Below are 24,891 nucleotides of genomic sequence, written 5' to 3' on the forward strand. Positions count from 1 at the left end.
GCAGCAAAGACCATGGCAACATCAGATCCAAGCTGCATCTGTGACCTATGATACAGTTTGTGTCAATGCTGGATACTTAACCCACTGAGTGAGGCCAGGGATGGAACCTGCATCCTCACAGACACTATGTTGGGTTCCTAAACCAGTGGTCCACAGCAAGATCTTCTATCCCACTCATCTCTGAGGAAATATTGCTATTTGTCTAAGAATCCTGGATTAAAGATGGAAAAATGAGCAGGATGTAAAAGGTGTGCTTGCAAATTTGACAGTAGCAGAGGAAAGCAATCAAGAATATGCCTAAGGAGAGAGTGGCTCAGCAGTAACAAATCTGACTAGTATCCATGAGACTCAATCCCTGGCCTTGCTCAATGAGTTAAAAACCCAGCATTGCCGTGAGGTTTGGCTTAGGTCACAGAGGCAGATGTGGCTCAGATCCTGAGTTGCTGTGCCTGTGGCCAGCAGCTACAGCTCCAATTTGACCCCTAGCCTGGGAGCTTCCATATGCTGCAGGTTCAACCCTAAAAAGCAAAAAAAAAAAAAAAAAAAGCAAAAATAAAGAAAGAAAGAAAAGAATGTGCCTCAGGAGAATATGGGACAAAATGGGATGCCTGTCACGAGGATTTTACAAAGTAGCGCAGAGTGCAGAGAGTGATCCCACTGACTTGCACTTTTCGGAGAGCACATGGTTTTATAAAGAAGGTGGCATTCAGGATGGGTTTGAGGGATGGACAAGGTTTCAACCATTAGAGATGGGAGAGGCACAGAGTGGGAATGCAAAAGTATTTTACATGAATGGAGCAACCTGTGTGTGCCAAGGCAGAGAGGAAGGAAATCACAGGCCAGGCTCACTGCATGGAAATCAGCTCAGTGTGAGCCAAAGCCCAGAGGGTAGGGAGATAAGCAGTGAAGACACTAAAGGCAGGAGTTCCTGTCAGGGCTCAGCAGTAACGAAACCAACGCAAGTTTGATCCCTGGCGTTGATCAGTGGTTTAAGCCTCTGGCGTTGCCATGAGCTGCCATGTAAGTTGGTGTAGGCCAACAGCTCCCATTCGCCCCCTAGCCTGGGAACTTGCATAAGTCACAGGTTTAAAAAAAAAGACAATAAAGGCAGGTCAGCTCTGAATCATGAGGTCCCATAAAAGCCCCAGGGAGGAAGTTGGCCTTAATGCTAAGAAACTAGAAGCCATTAAAAAGTTTTTTTTCTTTATTATTGTAAATGAGATATTCCTATGTCGATGAAATTAAGATGTGGAATTAATTGTATGTATGTTTCTGTATAACCATATATTCTATTTTCAATGAGTTTGACATTCATCGTGCACTTACTACGTGCCAGGAACTTAAAGGGTATGGGAATTCAAAGATGCCAGGGCTTCTCTCTTTTTTTTTTTTTTTTTTGGTCTTTTTGCCTTTTCTAGGGCTGCTTCCTGCAGCATATGGAGGTTCCCAGGCTAGGGGTCGAATCGGAGCTGTAGCCGCAGGCCTACGCCAGAGCCACAGCAATGCGGGATCCGAGCTACGTCTGCAGCCTACGCCACAGCTCACGGCAACACCGGATCCTTAACCCACTGAGCAAGGCCAGGGATCGAACCCGCAACCTCATTGTTCCTAGTCGGATTCGTTAACCACTGCACCACGACAGGAACTCCAAGAAGCCATTAAAAAGTTTTTGAACAGGGATTGTGCCTGAGCAGGTTAAGAAACCAATGTTGTTTCTGTGAGGATGCAGGTTCAATCTCTGGCCTTGCTCAGTGGGTTACAGACCTGGTGATATGGTTCAGATGCCGAGTTGCTGAGGCTATGGCGTAGGCCGGCAACTTCAGCTCCAACTTGACCCCTAGCCTGGGAACTTCCATATGCCACAGGTGAGGCCCCAAAAAGGAAAAAAAAATGTTTTGAACAAATGAGTGACTTGATAAGAGATGGTCTGTATTTGTTTCCTAGGGCTTCCATAGAAAAGTGTTACAGACTTTGTAGACAGCTTAAACTAGAGAAATGTATCTTCTCACAGTTCTGCAGGCTAAAGGTCCAAGACCAAGGTAGCAGCAGAGTGGGTATCTTTTGTAGCTTTTCTCCTGGGCCCATCTCTAGCCCCAGATGGACATTTTCTCTTACATTTCTTCAGGTGGTCTTCCCTGTGTGCACATCTTCGTACCTTCATCTCCTCTTCTTAGAAGGACACCAATCATATTGGATTATATCCCACCTTAACGAACTCATTTTAACTTAAAGCCCCTATCTCCAAATATAGTCACATTCTGAGATATTAGGGGTCAGAACTCCAACATATGAAACAGAAATGGGGGGGGCATGCAATGCAACTTATAATATAATCTATGTAAAAAAAAAATAAAAAAAAACCTTAAAAAGGATGGAAACAGAGTTCCCATCATGGCTCAGCAGTTAACAAACCCAGCTAGCATCCAAGAGGATGCGGGTTTGGTCCCTGGCCTTGCTCAGTGGGTTAAGGCTCAGTTGCTGTGACCTGTGGTGTAGGTCACAGATGTGACTGGGATCCCCCTGTGGCGTAGGCCAAGTGGCTTCGGCTTTGATTGGACTCCTAGCCTGGGAACCTCCATATGCCATGGGTGTGTCCCTAAAAAGACAAGACAAAAAAAAAAAAAAAAGAGGATGGAGACAAACACAGCTAGAGGGCAGTGGAGTCTGTGCCAGGCTGACAGGACTTGGCACAGACAGATATTAGGGGTGTTGAGAGGAATTGAACCAAAGTTAGTTTCATGGAACTCCATAAGCTGGCTTGACATTGGCATGGACTTTGCATATAATAGCTAGTCAATAAACAGGAAGGAAGGAATGGAATAGTTGGGCAGAAGAATTGGGCAGGGACTAAGTGAGTAGCAAATTTGCTTTAAAAGTAGTTTCGTATTGCTTGGCTTTTAAAAAAAATTATGTGCCAATCCAAAAAATCAAAAACAGGAGTTCCTGTTGTGGCTCAGTGAGTTAGGAACCTCACATAGTGTCTGTGAGGATGTGGGTTTGATCTCTGGCCTTGCTCTCTGGGTTAAGGATCTGGTGTTGCCACAAGCTGTGGCGTAGGTCGCATAGCATAGACTGCAGCTACACCTCTCATTCAACCCCAGCCTGGGAATTTCCATATGCTGTAGGTGTGGCCATAAAAAGAAAACAAAAACAAAAACAAAAAGTAAATAATTGTCCTTCAAATGGCTTTCCCTTCTGAAGTGGCTTTTTATACCCTTGGACTCTCACCCTGACCCCCAGCCATGTATCTTGAGGATGCTACCCAAGAAAACAACCCAAGGAAGAAATCACAGTCATCAAAGTTGAGGTCTAGAAAGAAATGAAACTAACTAGAACCACAACAAAATAGTTATTAAGAGAGAGCAATTTGATATTAGAAGGATTAACCTTAGGCTCTTCTAAGATGATTCATTTAAATGAAGTTTGACTTCTCTTCCTCCAAAAATCTCATATGAGGGGGCTTTAGGCTATTGAGACGGCTGAATGAGATGACACCTACAAAGTGCTGAGGACCCTAGGTAGTGCAGAGTAAATGTGTTGTTATTTGTTACCATGACACTGACAACATCCTACCTGTTACATATCCCATTTTGGAGAGGCTCATCTATGAGTCACATGGACCAGAGGGAGACAGTGGTTCTTGGTTAATACCCAAACAGCTCCTTCCTCGCAGCTCTCCCACCCCTTTCCTGCCATCAGAAGCCCAACTGTGCTCAGCAATTGGAAGGCCTTGTGCTTGGACCAGGCTCTCTCTATTTCCAGGGAGACTCTTGATTAGTTTACACCAGTCACTGCCATTTTACTCCCCTGGTGGGTGATAGATTTAGGTTTGGAAAAAGGATCCAGTCAACTGCAATGAGAGGAGGAATCTGCTGGGAAATTATTTCCTGCTTTTACAAAGAAGGAGAGATGGTGTCATCTGTGTGATGTGCTGGGAATCGTATCTTCCATCTTTGAACTAGGAGGGAAGCCAGCCTAAAAGGACAGAGAATAAATTAAGTCTCAGGAGTCCCCTGGTGGCCTAGCAGTTAAGGATCCAGCATTGTCACCTCTGTGGCTCAGGTTTGATCCCTGGCCCTAGAACTTCTGCATGTGGTGGGCACAGCCAAAATTATTTAAAAATTTAAAAAAGAAATTGAGTCCTAGATGATTTTGTTGAGCTGTTGACTTAAACCAGTCCTGATACTGGTGCATCTCAGAACCTCTTTCTAAAGGGTAATGAACCATGTTAACTGCCTGTTCCTTATAGCCCAAGGTTTCCTGACGGGTATAACTTCCATTGGTCCAGTGCAAAAGTTCAGCTCCTTTTCTTCCCATGCATCTCTGTCTTCTTCACCCAGACTAGGGGTAGATTTTGGACATCCCTGTGCAGGGTTCTATACACCAGCACTCCCCACACCAGAGCAATTGACACATCCTGGAAACAGGCACCTCCTGGAAGAACCTGGGAAAACAAGTGCAATGTGCCGGTAGCCAGAGCTCACACATTTCACACCAACAAACCCCCCACCCCCCGCCCCGCCCCAGTTGGACCTTCTGCTCTGGAGTGACTCACATTGCTTTTCCCTGGACTCTTTCCAATGTTTTCAGCAGCCAGGTGCTTATGTTTCTAAATTCCAATGCAGAATTCCAACTGTGGGCTCATCAGCTTTCCCCAGACTATTTCCTTTTGTGTTTGCCAGGCTTCTTTTCTGATATGAGTCACAATGCTTTGCCTATCTGCTGATAAAGAAGCAAGTTAACCTCCTGCCCCACCTTCCTGGGGCTGTGTGCTGTTTTTCCCAGCTCCCATCTCCTCCACTGGACCTGAAACGGGAGCAACCACAACAATGCCTCACATTACACTACAGAATTCTCAATAGTTTACAAGACATTTCCAATGTGCCATCTAATTTCATCCTGGCAATGACGTATGAGATAAGTAGGACAGACAGAATGATTCCTATTCACAGAAGAAGAAACCCATTTACAGAGGATGACTTGTTGGGCCAAGGTCAAATGGTAGAAACCTGACAGTAGTGGAAATCAAACTCAGAATTAGACAGAGCTTCTCTCCATCACATTCAATTCTGTTCCACGTTTATTTATTCCATCCTCCATCTTCTCTTTGTGCTCAGGATCTGGGGGCTTGCCTGGGACAACTGTGAGGATGAGAAAGGATGCTCCTGCTCAAAAAGATAGAGGGAGGTCAAATGGATGCCAAACAGCAGTGCCTGGAATCAAGTCACCTCTCATTTTGTAATTGTTGTGTCAATTGGATGTGGTTTCAGGAATGTAATACACTCTGCTCTTTCTCCCACTAGAAAGAAGCACTTCGGCTTTTTTTCTTTTTTTTTTTCCTCAAACTCTATGTTGAGAAACGAAAGCAGGGAGTAAAGGATACCATGGTCTATGAAGCTAGCCGATGCATGTATTTAGCACAGAGTGGGGTTGGGGGCAGGGGCAAGTCCCACAGAAAGGGGGACTTACCATGGTGGAGCCAGGATTTATCTGATGATCTGACTAAAAAGCTAAAAATAAGGGAGTTCCCATCATGGTGCAATGGTTGGCGAATCCGACTAGGAACCATGAGGTTGCGGGTTCAATCCCCGGCCTTGCTCAGTGGGTTAATGATCCGGCATTGCCATGAGCTGTGGTGTAGGTTGCAGACATGGCTCAGATCCCGAGTTGCTGTGGCTCTGGCACAGGCTGGCAGTTCCAGGACAGTGACTATTTGCCCAACACTTGTAACCTTCCTTGTGGGGCTTGACTCACTGAGATTTGACAGCTGCTGGCAGTGGAGAGCTCTAACTGTGTAAAAGCAGCACTTGGGGATGGAAAGAGGTCAGAGGGCTTGTCAATTTCTGTGACCAATACTCCCTGGAGGCCAATTGCCAGCTCTGCCATGACGTCACAGAAAGTGTGGACAGAAAGAGACATTTACGATCAGCCATGGTGAGCTTCATGGCCTCTCAGGTACCCAGGAATCACAAGTCATATGAATGCAGGACTGGCGTCCCAGTTAAAAGACCAGGCTACCCAACCCCAACAAGACATAGAACTGAAACACCAGCCCAGCTGCTGGCTAAAGTGTATTTGTTCAACTGACACAATTTACTCAATGAAACTAAAACCATGGAGAAAGCTTAGGGGGAAAAACTTTCCTTTTGACCTGTGCCAAAAATATGGTTAACATAGGTGGGATTTTTTTCCTTCCAGAAACTGGCAGAATAAATATTACTGGATAAGCTCAGGGAGACATCATCTCTTAGGACATTTCGGTTGGTCTCGGATTAAAATAACTTCAAACAGCTTTATATCATACCAAGTCAGGAAAGAACTTAATAGAAATGCAGCCCAATCTCACCGAGGTCAGGTGGAAGGGTTCTCTGCCTTAGATGTGTAGGATAGCTCTGCATGAAGGGTCAAGATCCTCTGAACCCTCTGGAGTGACCGACCAAGGTAGGCAGAAGCAAACCCTCCCATCCCCCCATCCCACCCCTACCCCATCCTAAGAAAATCTAAGTCCCTCTGCCAGTGACAGCCCTGTCCCACTGTTGCGCAATCCTCAGCCAGCAAAGTTTTTTTTCATTTGTCTGCTTTTGCCCAATTGTTTGCATCTCACATTTTTATTAGGTTTTTCGAATGTAAACCTGTGATGACTCCCAATGCAAACAGAGAAAGCTTCTGTTACACTCCATTTGAAAAACCGCTCACTGGAATAAGGGAAGAGAAAACACATTTTTGTATTTATTCAAAAGCAATGGAGCCTCAAACAATAAGGTAAGATTATAATGTTCTTGAGGGAGGCAAAATCCTCAATTCCAATATAAACTATACAATTGGTTATCTCTATACTATTAAGAAAGTGTCCCAGCCAAATGAACTAAATATACTCCAGATAGCCAAGATCCTTTACAGAACAGCAATCTAAACAAAGGCACAGAAGAGATTAAAAATATAGAACACCTCCCCCAGACGGTAACCCCAAGCAGAAAGCTATAAACCTATTAGAAGTGTGCTTTTAACATCTCATCCTGCAAGAGTTTATTAATGAAGCTGTTAGACTATCAGAGCCTCGATTTATGAGGTACAGGCTTCAGGACTGACACCTGATGCCAGGACTCCGAAAAGTGAAAGTCCAGTTGCAGTTCCACTGTGGGAACGTGGAGGAGTCAGAACCAATCCCAAGACTAAGGTAATTAGGTGAGGAGGGTGTGGGGTTGCCACTTTATCAAAGGGGGCTAGAAAATGGGAAATGATGCAGCCTCTGGTTCCTCAGAAGGTTGAGGCGTGAGAGTCCCAGGATCCTTGAGTTGATTCTTCCACCATTTTGGAGCTGTGCAATTCTTGGCAAGTTACTTAACCTCTCTATCTCAGCTATCTTTATTTGAAAAATAGGAGTAGTAATCATTGCATGTAAATGGGCATCACTGTTGAAAACATACAATGAGATAGATCAGGCACGTGGTGAAGGCCATTATTTCTGCATTTCATTGATCCTATGATGCACACTTTCCCCATTTTGACCTTTCTTCAGTGCATGTGGCAGTCTATAGCATCCTAGCATTGTGTCGAATTTTAATGGCACGTCTTACAACTGAATCTTGGTTTGATGAGATACAGTGTTGTAATTATCAGTACTATTATTACCAAAAAGATCTGACCATAAAGTAGTAATGAGACTGCTTTTGCGATGTGGACAATAAGCAGCCTTATTATTTTACAACATTGTGGCACAGATTTCCCAACCAAAAGACTCTCCTGTGTAGTGGCTACAATGGATGAATGTTGCCTTCTAGCAGTAAGTGGTTTTCTATGGGTCTGTCTTAGTTTAAGCAGCTCCAGATCCAAAAACCTTGATTGCTATTTAAAAAATTAATTAGGAAGTAATACTTTAAAATAGAGACCTTCATAAAAGTATCCCCCCCCTTTTTTTGCTTGTTTTTAGGGCAGCACCTGCAGCATGTGGAAGTTCCCAGGCTAGGAGCTGAATTATTGGAGCTGCAGCTGCCAGCCTCCTGCACCACAGCCACAGCAACTTGTGATCCAAGCCACATCTGTGACTACAGCTCATGGCAACACCAGATCCTTAATCCACTGAGTGAGGCCGGGGATCGAACCCACATCCTCATGGATACTAGTTGGGTTCGTGAGCACTGAGTTGCAACAGGATCTTCCAAAAGTATCCATTTAGAGTGATGTTTCTCAGGTTCCTTTTTTTTCTCCATCATTGTCCCCCACACCCAAGAGTATTTTTATGCATTTGTTCTAATCACTACCCAGTGAATTTTAATATTAATGAGACACTGTATATCTACTTCTGTATTATATAAATACCTATGCTTTGTACGTAAAAAGCATAAATGATGTAAAATTGTATGATTTTTTTTTTTTGCTCCCTCGACTGTGGTACCCTTTGAGGGTACATGCTCTAGAGACAGATCTTAGAGGGCATTTAAAATACTGCACGACGGGGTAGAGGACAAGATGGCGGAGGAGTAGGGGGACACGCTCACCCTCTCCCACAAACACAACAAAAAAAGCACATCTACAGAATAAATGACTCGCACAGAACAGCAAGCAATCGCTGGAAGAAGAACCTAAACTCCAATAACGGCAAGAAGTTCGTGACATTACTGGGCAGAACGGGAGAAAAGAGGAGAGTGAGAGAAGGTGAATCCGAGTGGGACGGGCGCTCCCGAAAGGGAACTGTGGAGGAGAAAGGGATCCCGAACCCTGGAAAGTCACCTACATGTGGGAAAGATCAAACGAACCAGAGGAATCTCCAGATGGAGAGAAGAGTGTAGCAGTAAGTTGGAGTACGGAAAAGCCGATCAAGAACCGAACGGACCATCTGAACTACGGTCACAGTCACCAAAAATTGAGACGCCTAGGTGGGGGCTGGGCACTGAGACCTCGGCTCCAGAGGTTAGTCCCCGAGAACGGGCTGGGGGGGCAGGGTGGAGCGGAAACTGCTTGGGAGGTCTAGAAACCATTTGACCGGGCAGAGACTACCTGGGAGACTAGAAAACAAAGCTGTCGCAGAGAAAGGGAGCAATACTTTAGGGGCGGGGAAGTGGAAAGCCGCATCAGAGGGAACCTGGGAAAAGAGCCTGGTCTGCGCCCGTGCTGGGGAGGGGAGAGAAGAAGGGGTGGGTCCCCATAGAATACCCCCAACGCCACAGCAAGCTTACAGGCCTGCTAGCTAGCTGAAAGCTGTGTTTCCCAGTGCATCCCCTCCCCCCACACCCACCACCCCCTACGTTCTCACCCAACCTGGGGCTGCCTGCCATCCAGGAGGGCTGGCCTCAACAATTGCCTGAAGCCTACCACCGCAGGGGCTGTCCCTGCACAGGCCTGCTTGCTCTTTGGAGGGGCTACACTTCTGCAGAGCAGCACCAAACACCACCAGCCCCCAAGAAAAGGCCTGCAGCCCAGAAAAGCTAGAACAAGCCTAGCCAGGCCATGAAAAGATCTGTCTAATTCTCGGACAGTCTTTCCAAGTCAGGCTGCACTGAGGAGGAGCCTCTTGGGCTCGCAGTGGCCCAGCTAGCTGCCCAAGCCCTCAGGGGGAGCTGAACTCTGGTGGAACAGCTGCATAGAACTGCCAGCTCTCTGCAGGACCACCTGCAGCCCAGAAAAGCTACAACAAGCTTGGCCAGGCCGTGAAAAGAACATGCTTCAAACAAAGTAAAATTAAAAAGAAAAAAGAAAAAAGAGTCATCAAAAACATAAAATGTGGGCAAGGGATGTTAGGAAATAAATAGACCCTTTTTGGTTGTTTGTTTGTATGTTTCTCTTCTTAATTTTAGTATAGTAATGAAGTGTTTGAACTTACAGGACCATCAGGCTAAAACACACAATTATGGGAAGGGGTTAGCATACTTAAAAAAACAGGGCAAGCACAAGCCAAAACCAAATATTGCATTTGCAAAAAATGAAAAAAAAAATACACTCAAGAAGATAATAACAGGAGACCATCCACCCAAAAAAAAAAAAAAAAAGGAAAGGAAGAATGGAGAACCATAGAATCAACTGGAACACGAGGTTCAAATGACAATAAATAATCATCTATCAATTATCACCTTAAATGTCAATGGACTGAATGCCCCAATCCAAAGACACAGACTGGCTGAGTGGATAAAAAGGCAAAAACCTTCAATATGCTGCCTACAGGAAACTCACCTTAGGACAAAAGATACATATAGATTGAAAGTGAAAGGGTGGGGAAAAATATTTCATGCCAATAGACATGACAGAAAAGCAGGAGTCGCAACACTCATATCAGACAAAATAGACTTTAAAACAAAAGACACAAAGAAAGACAAAGAAGGACCCTACTTAATGATTAAGGGATCCATCCAAGGAGAGGATGTTACTATCGTCAACATATATGCCCCAAATACAGGAGCACCCAGATACATACAACAAATATTAACGGACATAAAGGGAGATATTGATGAGAATACAATCATCATAGGAGACCTTAATACCCCCCTCACATCAATGGACAGATCCTCTAGACAGAAAACCAATAAAGCAACAGAGATCCTAAAGGAAACAATAGAAAAGTTAGACTTCATTGATATCTTCAGGACACTACATCCAAAAAAGCAGAATACACATTCTGCTCAAATGCTCATGGAACATTCTCAAGAATCAACCACATATTGGGACACAAAGCTAATCTCAATAAATTTAGGAGCATAGAAATTATCTCAAGTATCTTCTCTAACCACAATGCCATGAAATTAGATATCAACCATGGGAAAAGGAAAGAGAAAAAACCTACTGCATGGAGACTAAACAACATGCTCCTAAAAAACCAATGGGTCAATGAGGAAATCAAGAAGGAAATTAAAAACTACCTTGAAACAAATGATAATGAAGACACAACCGCTCAAAATCTATGGGATGCTGCGAAAGCAGTGCTCAGAGGGAAATTTATAGCAATACAGGCCTTTCTCAAAAAAGAAGAAAGATCCCAAATGGACAACTTGACCCTCCACCTAAATGAATTAGAAAAAGAAGAACAAAAAAGACATAAAGTCAGAAGAAGGAAGGAAATTATAAAGATCAAAGAAGACATCAATAAAATAGAGACTCAGAAAACAATAGAGAAAATTAATACAACCAAGAGCTGGTTCTTTGAAAAGGTGAACAAAATTGACAAACCCCTGGCCAGACTCACTCAAAAGAGGAGAGAAAGAACTCAAATAACCAAAATTATAAAGGAAAAAGGAGAAATCACAACGGATACAGCAGAAGTACGAAAAACCATAAGAGAATACTATGAACAACTATACGGCAACAAGTTTGACAACCTGGAAGAAATGGACAATTTTCTAGAATCTTACAGCCTGCCAAAACTGAATCAAGAAGAAACAGACCAACTGAACAGACCCATCACTAGAAATGAAATTGAAGAGGTCATAAAATCACTCCCTACAAATAAAAGTCCAGGACCAGATGGCTTCACAGGGGAATTCTATCAAACACATAAAGAGGAATTGGTGCCCATCCTCTTTAAACTCTTTCAAAAGGTGGAAGAAGAAGGAATACTCCCAAGGACATTCTATGATGCCACCATCACCCTCATTCCAAAACCAGACAGAGATACCACCAAAAAAGAAAACTATCGCCCAATATCATTGATGAATATAGATGCAAAAATTCTCAACAAAATCTTAGCCAACCAAATCCAACAACATATCAAAAAAATTATACACCATGACCAGGTAGGGTTCATCCCAGGTTCACAAAGATGGTTCAACAAATCAATCAACATCATACATCATGCATCAACATCATACACCACATTAACAAAAAAAAAAAGTCAAAAACCATATGATCATCTCAATAGACGCAGAAAAAGCATTTGACAAAGTCCAACATCCATTCATGATCAAGACCCTCACCAAAGTGGGTATAGAGGGAACATTCCTGAATATAATCAAAGCCATTTATGAGAAACCCACAGCAAATATAATACTCAATGGGGAAAAACTGAAAGCCTTCTCACTCCAATCTGGAACAAGACAGGCATGCCCACTCTCACCACTGCAAACCAACATCGTTTTGGAAGTCCTAGCCACAGCAATCAGACAAACCAAAGAAATAAAAGGCATCCATATAGGAAGAGAAGAGATCAAACTGTCACTGTGTGCAGATGACATGATACTATACATAGAAAACCCGAAGGACTCAACCCCAAAACTCCTTGAACTGATTAATACATTCAGCAAAGTAGCAGGATATAAGATTAACATTCAGAAGTCAGCTGCATTTCTGTATACCAGCAACGAACTATTAGAAAAGGAATACAAAAATACGATACCTTTTAAAATTGCACCTCACAAAATCAAATACCTCGGAATACACCTGACCAAAGACATAAAGGACCCATATGCCGAGCACTATAAAATATTAATCAAGGAAATCAAAGAAAATGTAAAGAAATGGAAAGATACTCCATGTTCATGGATTGGAAAAATCAATATTGTAAAAATGGCCATACTACCCAAAGCAATCTACAGATTCAATGCAATCCCTATCAAATGACCCAGGACATTTTTCACAGAAGTAGAACAAACAATCCAAACATTTATATGGAACCACAAAAGACCCAGAATCGCCACAGCAATCCTGAGAAACAAAAACCAAGCAGGAGGCATCACTCTCCCAGACTTCAAGAAATATTGCAAAGCCACAGTCATCAAGACAGTGTGGTACTGGTATCAAAACAGACAGACAGACCAATGGAACAGAATAGAGAACCCGGAAATAAACCCTGACACCTATGGTCAAGTAATCTTTGACAAGGGAGGCAAGAACATAAAATGGGAAAAAGAAAGTCTATTCAGCAAGCATTGCTGGGAAACCTGGACAGCTGCATGCAAAGCAATGAAACTAGAACACACCCTCACACCATGCACCAAAATAAACTCCAAATGGCTGAAAGACTTAAATATTTGACAGGACACCATCAAACTCCTAGAAGAGATCATAGGCAAAACACTCTCTGACATCAACCTCATGAATATTTTCTCAGGTCAGTCTCCCAAAGCAATAGAAATTAGAGCAAAAATAAACCCATGGGACCTAATCAAACTGACAAGGTTTTGCACAGCAAAGGAAACCAAAAAGAAACAAAAAGACAACTTTCAGAATGGGAGAAAACAGTTTCAAATGATGCAACTGACAAGGGCTTAATCTCTAGAATATATAAACAACTTATAGAACCCAACAGCAAAACAGCCAATCACCCAATGGAAAAATGGGCAAAAGACCTGAATAGACTGTTCTCCAAGGAAGACATACAGATAGCCAGCAAACACATGAAAAAATGCTCAACATCGCTGATTATAAGAGAAATGCAAATCAAAACTACCATGAGATACCACCTCACACCAGTCAGAATGGCCATCATTAATAAATCCACAAATAACAAGTGCTGGAGGGGCTGTGGAGAAAAGGGAACCCTCCTGCACTGTTGGTGGGAATGTAAACTGGTACAGCCACTATGGAGAACCGTCTGGAGATACCTTAGAAATCTATACATAGAACTTCCATATGACCCCACAATCCCACTCTTGGCCATCTATCCGGACAAAACTCTACTTAAAAGAGACACGTGCACCCGCATGTTCATTGCAGCACTATTCACAATAGCCAGGACATGGAAACAACCCAAATGTCCATCAACAGATGATTGGATTCGGAAGAGGTGGTATATATACACAATGGAATACTCCTCAGCCATAAGAAAGAATGACATAATGCCATTTGCAGCAACATGGATGGAACTAGAGACTCTCATACTGAGTGAAATGAGCCAGAAAGACAAAGACAAATACCATATGATATCACTTATAACTGGAATCTAAGATCCAGCACAAATGAACATCTCCTCAGAAAAGAAAATCATGGACTTGGAGAAGAGACTTGTGGCTGCCTGATGGGAGGGGGAGGGAGTGGGTGGGATCAGGAGCTTGGGGTTATCAGACACAACTTAGAATGGATTTACAAGGAGATCCTGCTGAGTAGCATTGAGAACTTTGTCTAGATACTCATGTTGCAACAGAACAAAGGGTGGGGGAAAAATGTAATTGTAATGTATACATGTAAGGATAACCTGACCCCCTTACTGTACAGTGGGAAAAAAAAAAAACTATAAAAAAAAGTCAAAAAAAATAAATAAAATACTGCATGACGGAAAATTTTTATTTGTGCTCAGTTTTTCTATGACACAATAGTTCTGGAAAGGAGGAAACCCAAATAGCCTATTTGATAAAAAGCCCACAGTTGGTGTCCTTTCCATGTTCATTACAGGCCATTGTCTCTCTATTTGGTTTTTAGACCCTGCTACCCGAGCAACACAGCTAGGGAGTTGGGACACAGATGGGCCAGCTTTGACTCTGTAATTGAAGAAAACTTGCCTCAAAGTTAAATAGATATGTAGATTACTATTATCATTTTTAGTCTTTTTAGGGCTGTACCTGTGGCATATGGATGTTCCCAGGCTAGGGGTCGAATCAGTGCTATAGCTGCTGGCCTACACCACAGCTCACAGCAACACCAGTTCCTTAACTCACTGAGTGAGGCCAGGGATTGAAACTGCATCCTCATGGATGCTAGTTAGATTCGTTTCCACTGAACCATGATGGGAACACCAATATGTAGATATTTTTAATATGCATGTTTATCCTGTGACAAGTGGTATGGATGGTAAGTAGTTCAAACAATAGCTATTGAAACTATTTCTACAATAGCTCCCTGATATCTTTCTCTTATCTCACAAGGGGCCACCTTGCAAGGCAGGGCTCCAAGGAAGTGGTGGACCCTGGGCCTGCAGCAAGGGGAGCCCTGATGCCCCAGCCCATCCTCAGGCCACATGGTCAACAATCTGGAAGCAGCAGGGAAAGCCCACAAGTTAGCCTGGTCCCCATCAGTGGCTACTCAGGAGCAGGCTGGGAGGTCACCCTGAGGACTGCTCCAGCCCAGAGGATTTCAGAGTAACTCAGAGGCTGGACTCAGAGCAGCTCCTAGGCACCCCCCAACCCCAAATGCCCAGGAGACATGCAGGTTTGTAGGCTCGTGCCTGAAATAGTGTTTAAAGAGGCCAGGGCCTTACCCCACTTCACAAGCTTGGTTGCCTAAAATGCTAATTTAAAAAACAAAAAAAAAGGGAATTCTCCTGTGGTGCAGCGAGGTAAGGACCCCATGTTGTCACTAGAGTGGCTTGGGTTGCTGTAATGGCATTGGTTCCACCTCTGGTCTTGGAATTTCCACATGCCAAGGGTGTGGCCATAACAAAACAAAACAAACAAAAAAATAAAAAATCAGCCTGAGAGAATTTTCACTTAGTTATACCTCCAAGAAGGAGGTCTGAGAATTCAGTGTGGCCATAAGCTCTGTCTTGCTGAGCCTCAGGGAAAAAATGGGGCTTGGTAAGAGCCTTGTCTCCTTCCCTGGGTTTGAGGGGCTCTGCCTGCCTTGGAAGGACACTGTTTATTCCAATATGGATACCCACCCCACACCAGCTGCCTTGTCTGGGCCTTGCTGATGTAAGCAGGGCCAGGGCTAGCCTCTTAGCTCCTCTTTCCTTGTGCAATGGGCTGCCAGGATCCCTGACCTATACCTCGCTCAGCCAAGCTCAAGGTCCTCAGGGATGAGAACTGTGGAGGTCACAGAAAAATGCACACTCATTATTCCTGAATAGTGGGTCCCCAGCCTGCTACCCATAACCCTGATTTTCTGTCTAACCATAAATAAATGATAGCCACTCTTTTCCTGTTTTGATGAGTGGAGAGGCTTTAGGAGGAGGATGGCTGAAAGGTGGATGGGGGCAATGCTGAGAAGGTGGAAGGGCCGAGAAACAGGAAACAAAGACCCTCTTGCTGGCCTCCGATTTCTCCCGGGCTCTGCTCTGCTTCCACTGACTCCCACAAAACAGAGGTAGTTTCAGAGAGGCCACATCATTTTCAAAGTCCAGAATCATGCCCAGCTGAGCAAAAACATTGGCAAGAACCGCTTGTAGTTTTAAGTCAATTGATTGCATATTTAATAGTTTTAACTCCACCATTGGGTAAATTCAAACATCACTATGCAGAGGAGTTACCTGATGGCTAAGTGCGTTAAAGATCCAGTTTTGTCACGGATGTGGCTTGGGTTGCTGCTATGGCATGGGTCACTGCTATGGCTCAGGTCGCTGACTTGGAAACTTCCACATGGTGTGGGCACAACCAAAAACAAAGAAAAAAAATCACTTTGCAGAACCTAACCTGAGAAATGAAAAGGGATGAGACTGGTGAGCTGGTACTGACAAGTTGTGTCAAAAGAATGGAGGTCTCCTAAGAAAGCATAAATTAGAAGCTGGAAAGTTTAGCATTGGAGGAACCTAGGAAAATGAGGCACACGTGCGCGCGCACACACACACACACACACACACACACACACACACACACACACACACCCTCATTACCCTGTTTTGCTTCTATCATTGCAGGTGTCACAAATCTGGACACACTTCATGGATTTACTTGTTTGTCACCCATAGACTCACCATTTGAACGTCCCTGAAGAGCAGGAACCTTGTCTGTTCTAGTTCAACTCCAGGGTCCACAGGCTCTAGAACAACTCCTGGAATCAGAATCCATCACTGTTTGTAAGGCAGGGAGGGAGAGAGGGCCAGGCAGCAAGGCACTTGTCCCCCATAGGCAAGCATCCGTCATAGACAAGTATCCCCCATGGATGCCGGAATCAACCAGGCTGGACAGGCCCACACCATCTGCTGATGTCAGTCTCCTCCACCATTGTCAGGCCAAGTACTAAACCATAGATTTGGGACAATGACCATCTCTTGAATTCTAAGGTTACCACAAGTGTGGCTGTAAAAAGAAAAAAAAATTAATTTAAAAAAAATTAAAAGGGAAAATTTGGACACAAACACACACAGGGGGAAGACAACGTGAGGAGACACAGGGAGAAGACAGTCATCTACAAGCCAAAAAGAAAGGCCTGGACCAGATTCTCCATTGAAGACTCAGAAGGAACCAGGCCTGCAGGTGTCCTGATTTTATACTTCTGGCTTTCAGAGCTGAGACAATAAATGTATGTTTCTTTAAGTCTCCAAGTCAATGGTACTTTGTTACAGCAGCACAAGCAAACTAAAACAAATCTCTAGTTACCAAATGTGCGTGGCCCCTTACTGGGGGGTAGAGATGGTCATGACCAAACTGTCATCTGAAAGACTCCTGGGTACTACCACCAGAGACTGACATAACTAGGTCAGGATAGGACCCCAAACCTGCATTTATAAAACATCCTCAAGGAGTTCCCATTATGACTCAGTGGTAAGGAACCTGATTAGCATTCATGAAGACGTGGGTTTGATCCCTGGCCTCACTCAGTGGGTTAAGGATCCAGTGTTGCTGTGAGCTGTGGTGTAGGTTGCAGATGTGGCTCTGATCCCTAATGTTGCTGTGGCTGTGGTGTAGGCCTGCAGCTGCAGCTCCGATTCAACCTCTAGCCTGGGAACTTCCATATGCCATGGGTACGGCCCTAAAAGAGCTTAAAAAAAAAAAAAAACCCAAGGTACACCAAGGGATGGTTGGTTTAAAGCCACTGGATGGACAGGCTTCAAAGTGTTCATCACCTCTGTTTGCTATCCACGTGAAGCAAATATGAGAAGGAAGGCGTGTGCACACATGTGTGTCTGTGTGTATGTCCACATGTCTGTGTCTGGGTTGTTCTAAGCATAGGCCCATATTGAGAAAGTATCTTCATTTCAAGATTCTGCAGATGAAAATGAGAGAAGAAAAATGAAGACTATATTGATTTGCCTTTTCCAGAACTAGCTTCCATCTCGGTCCAAGCAGCCCTGGCAATAGGCCTTCCTCTCACTGCCCTCGCAGCTCTGGCTGACGGCCATGGGCCTCACTGGATGCAGCTGGCCACCCAAGCAGCTGCTGGGGCCCAGGTGCAGCAGGGTGAGCAGATCTGGCCAGGGCAACACTGGGGCAGCTGAGGTTTTTCAGCACCAGCTGCTCAGGGCCCCTCTGCTCAACCGAGGGTGCTAGGAGCTGCCGGAGCATGAGGGTTGATCCACAGAGTGAATAGAGAGCAAAGCATGGAGTTTTGCAAAATCCAAACCTATATTTGTGATATACTATGGCTTCGTTTTCAAAGGAAGAAATGGAAGCTCAATACAAAGTGGACATCTTCTGGTGTTTGGCTTTATATAAATATTAGCCAATTCATTTCTGCGAGACCCTTTTCCCACATGAGCTGTGTATAAAAATAGATGAAGGCCCAGTCCCAAGAGCATAATGTAACCCAGAGAGGACAGGTAGGCCTTGTGCATGTTTGAAAATAGGTGGAGACATCTGAACCCATGTAAAATAACAGTCTACTTACAATGAGGGCTAATTTACTTGTGTCATATTTTCCAATTTCATTTAACTATTTAAGTTGATTGAACAAGTTCTGCCAGTCTGGAAGCTATATCATTCCCTCATTCAGTTCTAGGGTTTTTTTTCCTGTGTAATATCTATCTATAGTTGCATAGCAAATTACCCTCAAAATATAGTGGCTTAAAATGACACACATTTATTATCTCACGGTCTCAGTGTGTTAGGAATCCGGGGGTGCTTAGTTGGGAGCCTCTGGATCCAAGTCTCTCAGGAGGTTGCAGTCAACCTCTCAGTCAAGATTTGGGTCTCATCTGAAGGTTGATTTGGGGGGGCTCAGGGTCATGGATGCACTTCCAAGTTCACACATGTGGTGGTTGGCAGGGTTTGGTCTCTTGGCATAGCCATCTCTTCACAGGGCTGCTTCACAAGCTGGCTTCCCCTGGTGTAGACAGCCTAGGAGAGCAAGAAAGAGTGAGAAAGAAGCCAGCACAGAAATCAGAGTCCTTCTACTACCTAATCTCAGAAGCAACATCCATCACTTCACCATCTTCTGTCCACTGGAAGCCAGCCACTAGATCCATCCCACACTCAGTGGGAGGGGCTCACACAAAGATGTGATGAAATCAAAGTAAAGTTTCAACATGGTCATGTCTCCCAAAACATGCTACCAAATCTGTTCTTCACAGCTCATGTGCCAGTTAGGAAAGATGGCCTTCTCTGGGAGGATCTACTGATGTCTTTCCATAAACATAGAAGAAATAAAGGGTTAAAAGTAAATCCTGAGAAATCCTGATATGGCCCATTATCAAAATATTTACTAGGTACAAAATGCTTTGCTTCCACTTTTTTTCCTGATACCCACAGTAGAGCTGAAACATGGAAGAAAGCATCCTTTAACTGATTAGTGTCAGAAGGACCTCGGTCTGTGCCCAGCCCTGAGATGTTGCCTCTGTTGGTGCCATTAAGTGATGTAGTCAATGGGGTGGGCAGACTCCCTGCTAAAGGACCAGACAGTAAATATTTTTTGTCTTTAAAGGCTATATGAGTGGCTGTTACCACTCTTCAATCTTATCATGACAGCACAAAAGCATCATTAAATAATAGGCATGGATGTGTTCCAATAAAACTTTACACCACAGGCATCAGGAAAAATTTCATTCACAGGTATAGTTTGCTGAACCTGTAGTTGAGAATAGCCTGTATTCTACTTCAGAATAAAATGAAAATTAGCAATAAAATTTAGCGCTGGTATGTTACTATTGCTAGTGCCAGTCTATTACTATTTCCAACAAAGGCATTCAGATCACATGCATAAAATGCTTCATCATAAACATGTACAAACTATATTGAGTCCATATCAATAATCACCATCCAAGGAGAGGACGTAGGACCTGTGAATTCTCTCGTTGTCTGTAATCCAATCAGAAGTTTTGTGACAACTGAATCAACAGGGTGAGTGGGGTGAGTGCGGAAAGACCTGAAATTAGCTGATATTTACCCTTTGCCACCTGATTGATGAATTTCTACTTAATCAACTAGAACAGCGGTAACATTCATTTCTTTTAATTGATGACAAAACAAAAGTATGCTGTGCTGTGAAAACCCCATCTGTTTGGAAGATACAGGTAAACATAAATGAAACAAAAGGCTCATGACAATAGTGAAGAAATCTGAAGTAAAGGTAGAGGAATAGGCTTGGTCAGGGAGATTCTTCCAAGTCTGAGTGCCTGAAACAAGAGTCAGGTCCATCACAAGTTCAAGGAAGTTTGGTTGAATCTTTTCACTCATGATTCATCCATGTAACTGGAGAAATACATTATTCTAAACAATGGACTAAAAGTTCCCAATGCTTACCCTCCCATTTCATCACTTATACTGCATTTCAAAAATCCCAAACATTGAAACTCAATGTGCCCAGTTGCAGAATTTTTTCTTCTTTAGAGGAGGAATAGTGGTCAAGAGTCAGTAACCTCTGAGGCAGCATCACAACCCACCTTCCCTTTCTCATGCTTTCCATGGGAAGCTGTAAATCAGAATAATCTATGGCTGTAAATCAGACTCATCATATGTAAGGACAATATGGGGAATTGTTTGTAATCACAAAGCACTAATACTGGTAATCAATCAATGTCTTCTCCTCAACTGTGATCAAAAGTGAATTTAAAGAGATTTAGCTTTTAAAAGGGACATTGATGTGATGCTCATAAATCAATGAGTTAACTATTAACCCTCCTAAGTGTCATGAAATCAGTTAATGATCTTTTTTGCAGTGAATAAGGTTCTTAATCATTAATGCCATTGCATAGCTTCTCTTAAAATGCCCCGGCCAAGGCATCTCAACATGCAACATTTACTTTCTTAGCAAACTTGGGGAAAAAAGAAAAGAGATGTCGGAAATTCCAAAACTGCTTGAGTTTTGACTTCCTGATAGGTCTCTAAAAATTACAGGAAAAAATTACATTACATTCAGTAGTTCTCAAAATTTAGCGTGAGTGGGAATCACCCGGAAGTCTTACTAAATGGTTACTGGGCCCCACCCCAGAGTTTTAGATTGAGTAGATCTAGGGTAGGGAGAGAACATCCATTTCTTTGTAAGGTCTAAGGTCTCAGGTGATGATGCAGATGCTCCTGGTCTGTGGACCACACTTTGAGAACTGAAAAAAAAAAAAAAAGCACAACCTGGAAGTTGAGAATTTTCTTTTATCTGGCAGACAAAACTGAGGATGATAGCCTAGGGCAGACACAGCCTCTCAGGAGGCTCTGAGGGACAGCTCCAAAAAAGGTAAGGGAGGAACTGGGATATATAGGGATTTTTGCAACAAAAACCAGGTAGCTGGAACCTCAAAAGTTTAACTGTTAAATAAAGAAAACCAGATTTCTCAAGTTAATGAATTGAGCATTTTTCTATATATGGGAAGATGCAAGAGTCTGGGCTCATTGAATTCATCCCTTTGATACTCACCTTACTCATCTAGGGCCTATGCTCTGCTTTCCCATCCTGAGCCCTCAGGGTGCACTGCTGGGGGTTGGCTATAGTGGCTGAGGGCTTGGCCAGCAGGAAGCCCTCTTGTCCCCATCCTGAGTTCCCTCAGGGCTCGCTGTGAGGGTGGCTGTAGTGGCTTGATGACTGTAACATCCTTTGCTGACTGATATGTCAGGTGATGTTTTTCATTCACAGAACCATTATTCTAAGGGAGTCTGCAAACTTTCAGTAAAGGGTCAAATAATAAATATTTAGGCTCTGCAGCCCATATGGTATCTATTGTAGCCACCCAACTCTGCCATTGCAGCATGAAAGCAGCCATAGACAATATAGAGAAGAATGCACATATCTGTGTGTGAGTAAAATTTTATTAAAAAACCAGTAGTGGGCTGGACTTGGTTCCAGGCTTCAGTTTGCTCACCCCTGCTCCAGAGGAAGAAGGACCTTCCTGGATCCCAAGGTCTGAGCAACGTCTACAAGAGATAAAGTGTATGAAAGACAATCTCTCCACATCACATTTTTTTCCTGATGGGTCTTTCCTGACATGAATGGAAAACCAGAAATACCATGACACCTGAATTTTATCTTTGTTTTTTTCTTTTTACAGCTACACCTGCTACATATGGAAGTTTCTGGGCTAGGGGTCAAATCAGAGCTGCAGCTGACAGCCTACACCACAGCCACAACAATGCCAGATACTTAATTCTCTGAGTGAGGACAGAGATCAAATGTGCATCCTCACAGACACTATACTGGATTTTTTACCCACTGAGCCACAATGGGAACTCCTAAATTTTATCTTTTAAAATGTGTCCCAAGGAATTCTTTCCCCAGTGTTTGTGCAGAAACAACACAGCATATCAACATCACAAAGCTGCAGACACTGGGGAGTTTAGGAACTACCACTGTCCCTTGTCACCATGCAGTTTTAGCCTCCAACCACCCAGAATAAATGCTTTAAGAAAGCTGAGGATTTATCTTCAATTTCTAAAAATTGCCTGGGCAGGGTAGGTCCTCAAAATTATCTGTTGAATCGAATGAAGTCTAGGAAACCAATAAACCCTTTCCTAGTCTTGAGATTTCTAAACTTATCCTCAGAGCCTCGTAGCCAAATGTGACTCCTTCCCCTGGTCATTGTAACCCTGGGAGGGTAGGAAGAGCAGAGACTCCAGGAGGGAGGCTTGAGGCCAGCCTGTGCCTATCAGGACAAACTTGTGTGAGTGGGTGAGAAGAACAGGGTTCCTTTCCATCTCTCAACTACTATAGCTGCTCCTGGAATCTCAAGGACCACACAGTTCCCCAGCCACATGAGTGAAAATTGGAAGAGTTGGGGAAGAACACCATGGAGGAGCCTGGGATAAAAGGAGGGAGCCTATGGCAATTGATGGAGACCCTGGAGCGAAACTTGTGTCTCTTGGGACATGGCAGATTTTAGTAACAGAAAGGCCAGCAAGATGGTGTCAGATGGGGCTGGCTGAGCGGAGAAGGGGCTGGAGAGCAAAACTTCTATGTCATGAATTCATTAGAGGAAATGTTTATTACATTTGATCTTAGCCAAAAGGCCGAGAAGCCATGGGAAATGCTTTTTATTGATGTGCAGTCTGCAAGTGTGAAAGGAGAAAAAGTAGACCCTCATGTCTGAGAATCTTCCAACAAGCAAAAGTTAAGATACTATAAAATATATAATCACTGTTGGTGAGTTAAATGGGTAGAAGGCCAGAAAAGTCATTTTGCAGCTTGAGTTATTAACAGTAGGCATGATTTATGAACTAACACTATTCCTTACCAGGGGTAGGTGTAGGACCTGACGCAATTTCTTAAGCGTATTTTATAGCTTAGTGTTACACAAGGCATGGGGTTAAGGGTTACATCCCCCAGTGAGTAAACAATGGCTAGTATCTTTTAACCTCAAATTCCAGAAAAATCTGACGGAGAGGATCAGTAACATTTTATGACAAATAACAGAGCCTCATCAAATCTGTTACTTGAGATCTCAGCTTGATTAGTCAGTTAACAGCATTCCCCATTTATTTAGCTCACTAGGTTGTAAATGTTCCCTCCACTTCCACTCATATGTCAGCACCCAGAAAGGTCATCTGGAGTGTAAAGCAAATAATGTTGCCCACTATCCAGTTCTACAAGGATTAAGACGTTAGCCACTGCAGTCACAGAGTGACAGAGCACCCTGGAAGGAATTCAGATATAAATGTTTTACTAGGGCTCCCAGTAGCTCTTAGCTAGACTATCTCCAATGCCTGACACTGTGAGAAAAAAGGAAAAAAAAAGGACATCTTTTTTTTTCTTTATTGGCCATGCCCACAGCACGTGAAAGTTCCCAGGCAAGGGATCAGATCTGAGCTATAGTTGCAACCTATGCCACAACTGCAGCAACAACAGATCTTTAACCCACTGCACCAGGCCAGGGATTTAACCCAGGCCACCTCAGAGACTGTGAGGGATACTTAACCCGCTACAGTGGGAACTCCAGAAGAGGTCTTTTTAAACTCAAATAAGTAGACAGTTTATTCCAACTGTTATTTATAAACTAGTGAGTTTTATATTGTAATACCTGACTCATGACTAAGTTTTAAAATGAAAACTATCCAGGATAGACAAGAAGACGGACCCTAGGACTCCCTTGGGCTCAAGGCCACTTGGGTGCAAAATTAGATGATTCCAGCAAAATTACCATTGGTATGAGGCCAATGAATCATTGCCATTTTATTGGTATGACCATGTAGCAGCATTCTTTGCACCTCCAGTAATATTGGAAAATATAATCACCCACATTGAATCCTTAACAAAATTCACTCAGCAAGCCTTAAATGATATAGCTATCAGCACATTATGCTACTGAATTCTGAAGTTTCCATGAGGAGAAAAGCATTATTACAATGTCACATGGCCTTTGCATTTCAAGGAGGTACCTTCACCCTAATTCAAACTGAATGTTTTATACGCCAGATTAATCCTTTAATGTGATACATTTAATGACCCCATGAAAAACCAGCTTTCTGTCTAATGATCCATTCCTTTGTCTTGGTGGTCTCTTAAAGAACTGGTTTGGTAATGGAAATTCTTGGCTTAAATTCTTGCTTATAACTTTAATGATACTAGTCCTATTACCTGTATTTTGTCTATTTTAAAAGATTGTCATTTTTTGTATTATCCAATGTATAACAGTTTCTGAAAAAATTAGGGATGACTAAACAACTTGAAATGATTGACCAAATATGTAGTTCTACATAAGAGTTAAATGATTGTAATAGTATACTTCTAGATATGGGAAGAAAAACAAGGAAGAATCATTTCATGGACCATAATAGACTAGTAGGACATGTGGTTCAGAAACATTTACTGTGACTATCAACAGGGCCTAGAAATTGAGTGGCCTATCAATAGAATCCTCTCATGACCTAGAAATGGGATTTCCTAGTCCCATGAGACAAATCGATCATGAATGCCTCCCAAATCTTGGTTGAATGTATAACCAAAAAGGGGGCCTGTAAAAAA

General features: G+C 43.2%; 1 long non-coding RNA gene across 2 annotated transcripts in view; it reads right to left on the reverse strand.

The window, feature by feature from the left end:
* Positions 1-4,098: 4,098 nt before the first annotated feature.
* The window catches only part of LOC125120240 (uncharacterized), a 32,463-nt gene continuing 11,670 nt past the window's right edge, over positions 4,099-24,891 (reverse strand). Inside the window, exons 2-5 of one of the 2 annotated variants that reach the window (XR_007133291.1) lie at positions 18,590-18,848; positions 16,547-16,871; positions 4,556-4,806; positions 4,099-4,444 (exon numbers count right to left, since the gene is read on the reverse strand). This is a non-coding gene — a long non-coding RNA (uncharacterized LOC125120240). Of the gene's footprint in view, positions 4,445-4,555; positions 4,807-16,546; positions 16,872-18,568; positions 18,849-24,891 lie in introns of those variants that run through there. The other variant, XR_007133290.1, reaches the window with a different exon arrangement.

Source organism: Phacochoerus africanus, chromosome 1 (assembly GCF_016906955.1).
Source record: "Phacochoerus africanus isolate WHEZ1 chromosome 1, ROS_Pafr_v1, whole genome shotgun sequence".
Taxonomy (NCBI): domain Eukaryota; kingdom Metazoa; phylum Chordata; class Mammalia; order Artiodactyla; family Suidae; genus Phacochoerus; species Phacochoerus africanus.